This window comes from Cryptomeria japonica, chromosome 4 (assembly GCF_030272615.1).
Source record: "Cryptomeria japonica chromosome 4, Sugi_1.0, whole genome shotgun sequence".
NCBI lineage: Eukaryota > Viridiplantae > Streptophyta > Pinopsida > Cupressales > Cupressaceae > Cryptomeria > Cryptomeria japonica.
In genome coordinates this window covers 5754691-5766967 of record NC_081408.1, presented here as the reverse complement: position 1 = coordinate 5766967, position 12277 = coordinate 5754691, and positions in this window count along the sequence as shown.

The window sequence follows — 12277 nt, the reverse complement described above, 5'->3', positions numbered from 1 at the left end:
AACTGCATTTCTCAGCACCCTGGCCTGATCCTCCTTGCACCCTGCTGTCCCGGGAGGTGGGACTAGAGCGCCCAGCGCCCTGGTCCCCCAGGACCATGGCGCCCAGCGCCTTGGTCCCTGGCCTTATTTTGGGCTCGGTCTCCTATGGGACTTCGGGTCTTTTTGTTTGCAATTTGGAAAATAACATTTCCCGGTCGGCCTAAGGTCGGGAAAATCAGTCTTTCAACTCTAATTGGCAAGTATATAAACTACATTTCCTCTCCCATTTGGGAGAGGAAGGACATAGGTGTACAAGACGTGGAAACGATATTCAAGCATTCAAACATTCAAGCATTCCTTCAAGCAATTGATCATTCTAAGTCTCCATTCAAGGCTAAGTGTTGCATTCAAGACAAGGATTCAACCATTGAAGAAGAGATCACATATTACAACATACAACATACAACATACAACATACAACAACATCTATACCTTCGCATATAAGGATACAAACATCCTTACAACAAGGTATTAGTACTTGTTTTACATTACATTTACAAGCATTTCTCATTTCTTGGTTAATTCCAAAACCGGGGTTTGACCTAAGGGCAAACCCCTAATCCCTAACCCCCCCAATCGTCTTCGCTTTTCTGTGTGTAGGTTGCAGGTACGCGGCTGAAATTGAAGATCTGGAATCCTTGTGCAGAGACGAACAGATCCCCCTTCGTTTCGCGGATTTTTCGGAGGACCGTGTGCACGCCGAGCGCCATCGTCCCGTCAACTTTTGCTCAAATTTGCAGGACAGCGCCGTCTCGACATTTTACTGCTAATTCTAGGTCCGCAGCTTCATATCATATTCCTATCTCTGTTTATAAGTGAATCTTTCTTGCTTCTACATGCATTCCTAGTTCAATCTTTCTATCTACATTCTTTACAAAAGAGGGTATCCTTGCTATCACAACCCTTGAAACTCATATAGAATCCAATCTTGCATTGCGTGGGATTGGATCTTGTGGGTTTCAACCCCTCTTTTGAATGTAAAGTCCTTCCTAAGTGAAAACCATCAACCCTAGTGACTCTCCCTTCTCTCTCCTCGGAGTTGGGGAGGGGAGAACGACTAGGGTTCGATTTTTCCGCTTTACATGGGTAATTTAACATGCCATATTTTACATGCTAGATGAGTTGAAATTAAGCATTTACTTTGGAATTCCAAATATGAAGGCTAAGATTGTTCAAGTTTTCTCCACTTTTAACATGTGATCATACATTTGTATTTTGCATTGAAATGGAATGAGAGGGTGATTGGAGGAAGGAGTTGTCTATAAATATCTTTAAAGGGGAAGAAGTTGATGTTACAAGTGGTAGGTTAGCTAGTTTGACATGCAATAATTTCCATGCCATGAGTTGGGATTAAGCATTGATTTTGGGTTTTCAAATTTAAAGACTAAGTTTGTTTCAACTTGTTCCACTTTGACCAAGTGAGCTTAAATTTGTATTTTAAATTGAGATTGAGTGATAAGGTGATTGGATGATGGAGATGCCTGCAAATAGCATTAAGGAGAAGAGGTGGATGCTATAGGGCCACTTATAGTCCTTTGAGAAATTTGTATGATAGAATATGGACAACGAGTTAGAGAGATCAGGTAGAAAAATTTGCTAACTATAAAAAATTAGTCATTTGTCAAAGGGTGAAATATTGAATTGAGTTTTAAGAATCTCCCACAATTTTCAATCAAAGTTTCTTAAACCCTAGAACACCTAAATATATTTTAAAAATATCCATTCACCTTTAAATCTTTTGGTGATACCAAAAGGTTTCCCATCATGTTGAGTTAGATGGTTCCATTATATGAAAGAATTTGCAAAGCTTAGACCTTGACAAAAGGACTAGCCAAACCAAGTCAACCTTTTTAAAATAATTTTCTAAGCATTGTGGATGAAACTGAATGATGTAATGTTGAAAATATGGTGAACAAAAAAGCAATATGTTAAATATTGTTGCTTCCAAAACAAAACAATAATAGATCCTATAGGAACAAAAATCAACCATGATAAAAAGTGAGTTATAACATAATATTTATGTGGACAAAACTTTGCAAACAAAAAATCCACACCTGAAAGGATTCAAGCTTATATTAATTTAATAAAATAGTCGCAATCTACTTATGTCTATGAAATATAGCAATATAATATTGCTTGAATAACCTACAAAATTAAATCACAATAATAGAATCTCAAGGCACCAATATATAGGAGAGATGAATACAAGATACTATGAAATGTACTCCAAAACAAGTAGCCAATAACATTCACCCAAATATAGGCATCAACCTCCTTCATTAAGAATCTCACACCTTGTAAAATTGATCATCTACCCTAAATTAACTCTTCTTATGCACCTTGTTGAACACAAACAAGATACTGAGAAGGGAGGGAGTGAATTGGTACATTAATCATCATTAAACTTTTCACCAGATCTTAAGATAAAAGCCTTACTTCATAAACAAATCATATCTGCAACAATGGATGTGATGGTTGGTAAAATTAGGATTTCACCAATTAAGATAATAAAACCACTAATCTTACCTAATTAACCATATATTGAAAAGGAGGAGGAAATTCAATAGATTTGGCCAGAATTCAATTAGGGAAAAGGGTTGAGATATCAATTAAACTTACCTATAGGTTGACTCCCCTTTTGGAGTTGAAAATTGGATTTTGTATTGTAAGGTTGAAGGGTTGGAGTAAAACAATAATAACAAGGTGCTCCAAATATCAAACACAACCACAAACAAATATCTAAGAAGAAGAATAGGATTAGAACCAAATATTGAAAGTTTGAGCTAAATTGTCAGGACCTGGGTGGTAGGTTAGCCTGGTCCTCTACTTTTTGCTCCTATAAAAGTGGAACTTGTCCATCGTTGTATATTCTGTCGAAATCCTCAATCACAGCTCCTGAATTAGTTTACTGCACATAAAAAGAGAGGAAAAGGGGTTGTGGATAGGGGTTTTCCTTGGATCAAACCTTGATTTAGGAATCATCCTGGAATTGAATTGAAATGTAAATGCTAGAAGATTTACCTCAAATCTACAATAATTGATAAGAAGATTAATGATGCAATGCTCTTTAGATGTGATCATGAATGTTGAATGTAATAACATGACAAACACATGAACATGAATGGCCTAATCAAACACACATGCTTGCATAAAGATTGATGTGATTTTTCTCCATGATGCTTGAAGGATGAAATGTTGCCTTGAATATTTGACAATGCTTGATGGATACACAAACAATGCAGTATGTGTGTGATGCTCAAAATGAATTGATAGGATATCTTTATATAGGGTTCTCTAGGTAAATTATTGAAAATGCCAACCTCTAGTGGTCAAGTGTAGCCACAAGGGTCAAAATCCATCAGGGAGGGAGAACGCCCATCCACATTTTAAATGGGACCTATTTAAGGAGGACCAGGGCGCCATGGTGCCATGGTCTAGAGAGGGGTGCCACAAAATCCTTGTCCTCCAAAATCAGAAAAAGAAGCCACAAAATAAAGAGGGCATAGCCCTCGGATGGGGTCCACTCAGCCATGTACGTGACATCGGGTTTGGAGTAAAAGGGGCCAAAACGGGCCTAGGGGGAATGAATATAGGGCATGCTAAAGTAGAAGCACAAATATGAGCTATGAATTGTACAAGGTTACAATTTTGACGCTACATTTAACCCCCACTTTAACGGGAGTATGAGCCTATGCAAATACTCACAATAAAGTAGAAAGATGAGGAAGGGAAAGAGAGGAGCGACTAGGAGATAAATCACAAAAAGATGAGACATCACTAATTTTGAGGAACCAAACCCTCAATCTTAGGGTCGTAACTCACGCAATCACATGCAAGGCACACAAAACAAGACAAAGACATAAAAAAGCCAAACAAAGGCAAACACATACAAAAGACACACAAAAAAAGGGGTTAGTATTAAAAACAAAAACAAAAATATCTAAGTCAACTAATTGAAGAGACCGTGATAGTCAAAATGTCTTAGCCACTAATCTCATTCTTAGAATGCTATTACAAGAACACAAGTGGTCACATCAAAAGAGCAAGAGCATGCATCAAATGATAAGCCATGATTCACCAAGTAACAAAGCTATGAGCTCATGGAAAGGAGAAAGGAGAGAACATGGATGCCACAAGCTAGCACGTTGTGTTATGCTAGGTGATCCACGAGAAGAAAAGCAAGAGAGACAGTGGAACCCATAGGCTAGCAAGTTGTGTTATGCTAGGTGATCCATAAGAACATGAATACCAATAAGACAAATATCCATAAAAATTACACTGAACAGTGACCCATTTTAATGTAGTTTGTTGCACAGCTTGCAAATGTGCTTCATACTGGAATTGATGGGTTACTTGTGAAGATAGAATCCATATACACAGCTGAATACAATCACCTTACACTACGTGACGCTATTAAATCCACTGAACAGTTGAAAATGTAACATAAAAATTTCCATAGAAATAATTACACTGAACAATGACCCATTTTAATGTAGTTTGTTGCACAACTTGCAAATGTGCTTCATATTGGAATTAATGGGTTACTTGTGAAGATAGAATCCATATACACAGTTGAATACAATCACCTTACACTACGTGACGCTATTAAATCCAAGGTTTGTAAACATGCTTTGAATTTTTATTCACAAATCTACGCTTTGGAAGGAATTAATTATAGCTAACATCACATGCTCATTGTCAAATCTACCCATACAATGATATTTTATTTCTTATTTGAAATTAAAGGTGGTGCAAAAATTGGGTTTGACAATGAAATATTTGCGAATTGTTTTGTTATGATCGTTCTTCAATCTTTTGGTTTCTGTTTTCACATCTTTTAGGTGATGTCTTTCTTGAATGCTTCTTGCATTACTCATTTGATTTGTCACGGAATTTAATTAACATAATGTTCTGACTCATGTTATCTTGTTTGGAAGGGCAAATAATGGCACTATTGTCTAAGAGCACCATTCCATATTACCACCATGATATGAATATCCATCATATAGGACAACAATTTGACCTCTAGAAGTTGCAATGGCATGATTTTGGAACTTGAAGGATTAAAGATTTAGCAACGGATTTCACATGGTGGATTGAAATGGAATAATTGTCTAGGTGATAATTAGGGGAGAGGGATCAATAGTTGAACGAGATCCAATAGTGTTATAGTAATTGTGCTCATAATATTCAATCTTACCACAAATTTATACTATATATTATAAATAAATAGCCCACATGTAAAAAATAAAAATCAATGCTCATAATATCCAATCTTACCACAAATTTATACTATATATTATAAATAAATAATCCACATGTAATGTAAATAAAAAACAAAACAAATATTGGTCAAAATAGACCTATACTTGAACACTCATTAACAAATAAATAAATAGGTTTTTGTTTGAAAGAAAATGTCATAACTGTCCACTATAAGTGTGTCATTTAAAAAATAAGATGCTCATTTAATAAAATAAGATACTTGTTTAAGCAAGTATTGTTGTGATAGTGAAAAAATAGTATTCCTATGTGTACAACTATTGGGGTAGCAATGTATTTCATTGGAGTGTTTCATATTATTAATTTGTCTTATCACAAATATAAAATGTGAGCACAAAAAATACCTTGTATTTTTCCATGAAATGAGAAGGATTTTCAACAAGTTTTAGTGTTCAACTATTGGTCTTACTAATATGTATTTGGCCTATTTATGTTGCATATTAGTTATACTCTAAATTGGTCTCACTAATATGTATTTGACCCATTTATGTTGCATATAAGTTATACTCTAAATTGGTCTTACTAATATGTATTTGGCCCATTTATGTTGCATATAAGCTATACTCTAAAAATATATATGATATTTTACTAACAAGAAATGATATAAATTTTTTCAATTGTGAGACATTTTTAGATGAATTTTTGGTCGAATATTTAAAAAGCCATTTTTTTGGACACTTCCGAGTAGACGTGTTATTTTGATGAGTTGCATGATGAGTCACACCTTCAAACCTTAGTTGTAGATATTTAAGTGTCCATTTTACATTTCTAGAAAAAAAAACAGAGGTCTTACGATATTCCATGTGGCGACTACATATTGACGAAGTTAGCCCTAACGACTATTGGTCCCTCTCCCCTATGAACATAGAAATAAAGGAAATTTATTGGTTGTTGCGAAAAATACTCTGATAGAAGGTGTTGCGGTTACAACAGAGCCACTAACAAAACTAGATCTTGTTGCCTATCTAGCATCGGGTTACAAAACTAAAAATAAATGGAAGTACACTTTTCTTATCCTTCAAATTTGACAATGGGCTACATGGTTATCTCACAGCTCAAGTCGTTGTAAAGGAAAATTATTTTATCTCTTGTATCATGGTTATACTGTATTAGCTTAACTATATATATATATATATATATATATATATATATATATATATATATATATATATATATATATATATATATATATATATATATATATATATATATATATATATATATATATATATATATATTTGAAAACTATAGCAAGTCATAGACATTAATGTGATTGGAGCTAACTGCCCAATGTGTTTAGGTCCAAGATTCCAAACGAGTCTTAGTTAGGAGTTGAAAAATTTAGCATAAGTAGTGCAAATACGAAGGATGTTCTGATTTCCTGAAATAAAATGATTTAGGTTGTTCAACTCTTAGGGGAGAAAATCATTTCTATAGGCCCAATAAATGATCTGTCAACCATGTAAGAATATGACAATTTTCTTTTATAACTTCCCATTGTCACACAATCTAGTAAAGTATAGTTGAATAATGGGGAATTGCAAACATTATTTTTTTAATACATTTATATTCAAGATGATTCTGTTGAATCACTGGCATTACTTTCTCTTCTAGTAATGAAAAGGAAAAATAGCCTATTAATTAATTAATCTATAAATCAAATTATTAATCAAATCACTGAACTAAATTAATTGATTAAAATAGCCTATAAATCCATGAACATGAAAAATAAAAAATCAAATAAATTAAATATTTGAAAAAAAATCTAATTAAGTCATTAAGTCAATTCAAAAAGTAATAATAGTCACCTTATCCTTATCCACTTCATCAATCCTCATTCATGTCAGTAGGAAGATGCTATAGAAATAAGCAACTTATCAAGAATGACATCTATTGAAGGTTTGGATATTTACTTTTGGCTGATTTGATTTTAAAGATTGTTTTGAACCTTATTTCTAGTCTTGCATGTGCTCAGATCTTGCATATTTGGTAGGACTTCCCGATTTTACTCAATTTCTTTTATTACTAAAATGAACTATTTGTGTAGAAAGTTCCTTTTTTTTTTTTTTTTTTTTTTTTTTTCTGTAGTATTAGCTCTAGTATTGAAATTATACACTAGCATTAATAAAGATAAAATTGATCTAGGATGAAATTGATTTTTGAATAGAATCCACCTTAGATGAGATGGCGTTGCGCGTGGAGGGAGCCGAATGTGGGCTAGGGCATCGTAGCCCTAGCTCGTAGGAGGAGACTGCATGCTGGTGCGACAGCATAAGGGTGGCGTTTGCGGAAGGGGGTGTTGCTACAGGAGGGGTTAGCTTCGGGGCTGCGGGGGTAAAGGTGGAGCGGTGTCTGCGAGTGGTGGGAGGTGCTGCGGGGGGCAGGGGCTCGGGGTTCCTGCGGAGCTGCAGCGTATTCGTGGGGAAGGGCAGTGGGGGGTTCAAGCTGAATGGTGGAGAGAGGGTGTGTTGTTGTAAGGGGGTGTGGAGTCCTTGGCCAGTTCCTTTTGGGAGGTGGGCTCTCCGAGAGGTGCGATGTCTAGATCTGGTGGAGAGGCCTCGAAGGCGCCTCACGATATGGATTTCCGGGCTGCGGTGGGTTTGAAATCTCCACCCCAAAATGGAAAGACCTTTGATAATAACCTTTTTGCCTCAGAGTCCAGGGCTGGAAGTGTTGGGGGTTCTCGGATCTCGAAGATTAATGGCTACTTGAAGAAGTGCAGCGAGTGACCTAGGTTGAGTATTCCTCCGGAGATGATAGCGGAAGATGTCGATTACTTTTCTAAACATTCGTTATACTGCAAGTTTTTGGGGATGAGGGTTTCTTTGCAGTTTTTGGAGAACTGGGCTCAAAGATCTTGGGCTCCGGAAGGGGAGATGGAGATTATGTTACTGGCAAACAACTACTTCATGGTTACCTTCAATTGCATGGAGGATACGAGTAGGGTTTTTGAAGGAGGGTCGTATTTTTATAACCATGTGGGGTTGTTTATCAAACCTTGGCATGTAAGGTTCAACCCTTCGAAGGAACTCCCGAATAGGGTCCCAGTGTGGGTCCGTTTACCACGTCTTCCGATGAAATGTTGTCGGGAGGATGTGCTATGGATGCTCGCTTCAGTGCTTGGGAGGCCAGTTGGAGCCTCATCGCAAACCCTAGGGAGAAGGGTAATGACCTTCGCTCATATCTGTGTTGAAATTGATCTTAGTAAGCCTCTGCCAGATGCTATAGATATGTGTGCGGGTTCTTATTCTTGGGTTCAGTAGCTGGATTATGAGACTTTACCTTTTCGATGTCATCTATGTCATGAGTACGGTCACTTGCAGCGCAAGTGTCCTAGGTATAAACTGATGGTGTGCTAATCTCAACAGCCGACCCGTAACACAGATGAGGCTGATAAAGGAAAAGTCGCCATGACTGGGGAAGTTGTGGGTACTAATGATTTTGTCCCAGTTAAGACAAAGAACAGGATTTGGGGACAAAAGAGGCCCCTACAGGAGAGACAGGAGGAGGATACCTTTAACAGGTTTGAAGCCCTGGACGACCTCACCCAGCAGGAGGTGAACCTTGGGCTGACTCCTTTGGATCAGGGTGCACCAGGGCTGGTCAATGATAGTGTGAATTGGGAATCGACCTAGGATTTGCAAATTGCTGGGAGCTAGCAAATGGAGATGGATCAGCCAGTTGTGGCTCAGTTGGGGACCATTCCTAGTGCTGTAGTGGAGTTGGCTAGGGGGGAGGTCTATCCTTTAGCTCAAAAATTGGAATCTGTTGGGGCCAAAAGTAACAAGACGGGCTTACATTTGGGTCTCCACCAGAAGGACATTAAGAAAGGATCGTTGGAGAAGAGTTCAAAGGCTGACAGAAAAGAGGACTTAGAGAAGATCAAATTGATGGGGGAGAATTTGGTTGAGTCAGGGTCAGTAAAGACTCTAGATTCTCATTTTTCCAATCCCCCTAAATGATTGTTTTATCATGGAATGTGAGGGGCTTGAACAGTGGCCCTTGACAAAAAGTTGTTCGGGAGTTGATAAGGAGTCATTCCCTTGATATCCTATTTTTGTAGGAGACAAAAATTTCTGTGGAAAGTATGATGGATCTAGTGCCAAAGATTTGGGGGAGACGCCAGTGTCAGTGTATTGGGGTTGTGGGTTCCTCGGGAGGGGTGGCCTATCTTTGGAACCCTCTAAGGATTCGCCCTGGTTGGTGGGCAACCTCCAGATCTTCGTTATCCGGAGTTGTCTCTAGTCTTGAGACTGGGGAATATATCTTGGTTACTAACATCTATGCCCCCACTGATCTTCAGGGTAAGTAGAACTTATGGTCCCATATCTCTTGCATGCAGAGGTTGGTCCCTTTTCATCCTTGGATTATGGTGAGCGATTTCATTGCCATCCTTGAGTTGAGTGAGAAGAAGGGGGGTGTTATGCAGTTAGAACCTTCGTCTTTCCTTTTTCAAGATAATATATAGCTTCGTTGCATCTTGTTGACATTAAGCCTGGTAATGGTCTGTTCACCTGGAACAATAGGAGGGTAGGGGAATATTGGATTACGGAAAGGTTGGATCATTTTCTGGTTTCTAGTTTTTGGATTGGTGGGGAGTGGTCCACAAGTTCGGAGATTCTTGATTGGAGAGGGTCCGATCATTGGCCCATCAAGTTGGTTTCTTCTTCTGCTCGGGTCACTCACTCCCCTTCATTCAAATTCCAACTTATGTGGCTTCGAGATCATGCTTTGCAGACTCTTGTAGTGGAGTGGTGGAGGCAAGGGAGGCCAGCCTTTGGCACTACTATGAACACTTTTGCCAAGCAACTGCAATTTGTTAAGTTTCATCTTAAAAAGTGGAACCGTCAGGGGTTCGGGAATATTTTTCATGCTAAGAAAGTTGCTCAGATAGTGTTGAATGGCATCACCAGCGACATCAGAGGGCATAGTTTGTCTGAAGCCTTGCTTAGGGAGGAATCCAAGGTTGTTAAGGCTCTAGAGGAATGGGAGCTTAGGGAGGAAATATACTAGAAACAAGAGCTTGTATTGATTGGCTTCAAGAGGGGGATAAGAACACTAACTTCTTCTTCAACTCAGTGAAAGAAAGAAGAAATGGAAATGTCATTCTGGTTCTGGTTAATGATAGAGGTGAGCAGCTTTTATCCCTGTAGGAGATTTCTAGGGAGTATTTACTTTATTTTCGGTCCCTCTTTAGGGAGGATTCTCAGGGAGAATCAGTGGAGGATAATCAAGTTCTTGATTGCATCCCTTCTCTAGTTACTAGGGAGATGAATGAGCATCTTATGGGTCCCATTTCATTGGAAGAACTATAGAGGATTGTTTTTCACATCAGAAAGGGAAAGGCTCCTGGACCGGATGGGTTCCCAGTTGAATTCTTTCAAGATTTCTGGGATATTATCAAACTGGATTTATGGGAAGTAGTTCAAGAGTCCCAAAGGAATAAGCAGATGCTTCGAGCCTTGAATGCGACTTTCATTGTACTCATCCCCAAGTGTGATGGGGTTGACCGGTTAGGCCAATTCTGACCTATCTCTCTCTGCAATGTGATTTACAAGATCATCTCTAAGTTGATAGCGGATAGGTTGAAAAAATGTCTGGGGGATGTTATCTCTAAGGAGCAGAGTGGGTTTGTGGAAGGGCACCAAATCCTGGACGGGGTGGTCATTGCTACGGAGACCATTCTCTCTATGGCAATCTCCAAGAAAAAAGCTATGTTTATTGAGTTGGATATGGCTAAGGCTTACGATAGAGTTCGGCGGTCCTTCCTCCAGAAGATTCTCAAGGCGTTTGGCTTTGCTGATGAATGGATCCAATGGGTTATGAGTTGTGTTACGTCTACATCTTTCTCGGTGCTAATCAATGGAGATCATACTGAGCAGTTTGGGGATTCTAGGGGTCTTCGCTAGGGGGACCCCCTATCCCCTTACCTATTCATTCTTCTGGCTGAGGGTCTGGGGAGGTTGATTAAGCATAATGTGGGCCAGGGATTTATTCAGGGATGGAGTTGGGGTAATGACTTGCAGCCGCAGTCTCACTTGCAGTTTATTGATGACACGACCCTAATGAGACTTGCTTGGATCAGAGAGGCCACTAATCTGAGAAAGGTTTTGGATGTTTATCTCGCAACTTCGGGCTAGATGATTAATGAGGGTAAATCTTCTATCCTCTTTTTCAACACTCCTGGTTCTATTCAAAGGATTGCTCTTATCTTGAGATTCCAAGTTGGTTCTTTGCCCTTGATTTATTTGGGTATTCCTATTTCTTTTGGTTACCCTCCTAGGGAATCTTGGTAGGGTATCTTGGATAAATTTCGCATGAAGCTTGATCACTGGACTAATAGATGGTTATCCTTTGCTGGGAGGGTTCAATCGCTTCAGTCGGTGGTTCAGGCTCTTCCAATTTATCGATGTATGCTTCAAGTGGTTCCTAAGTGGTTCTTGAAGGGATTGGACTCTCTGGCTAGACAATTCTTATGGGTAGGTAGCCTCTCCTCCTCCAAATGGAGTCTTGTCAATTGGGATTTGGTGTGTAGCCCGAAGCAGTCGGGGGGCTTGGTTTAAGGAAGTCTATTTTATTTGGGGAGGCTCTGGAGGCTAAATTGTACTGGAGGTGGTGTGCTGAGCAGGATCATGGCTGGGCTAGGATTTTGGCCTACAAATATATGCACAGGATCCCGATGGAGGAAATTCAAAAATATCCGCTTGATGGTAAAGGTTCAACGATTTGGAGTACTCTTAAGAAGGGGGCTTCTCTTATTAAGGAAGGTCTCTTTTGGATTTGCAGGAGGGGGGAAGAGATCCTATTCTGGAACGACTCTTGGGATGGTTACCCCCCCATCCTGGACCAGTTTCCCAACCTTGGGAATCTTTGCTAGAGGTTTTTGGAGGCAGGGTGGTCTAAGGTGAGTGACTTCAAGGTTGTGTATAGGTGTGGGTGGCTAGAGATGGAGCGG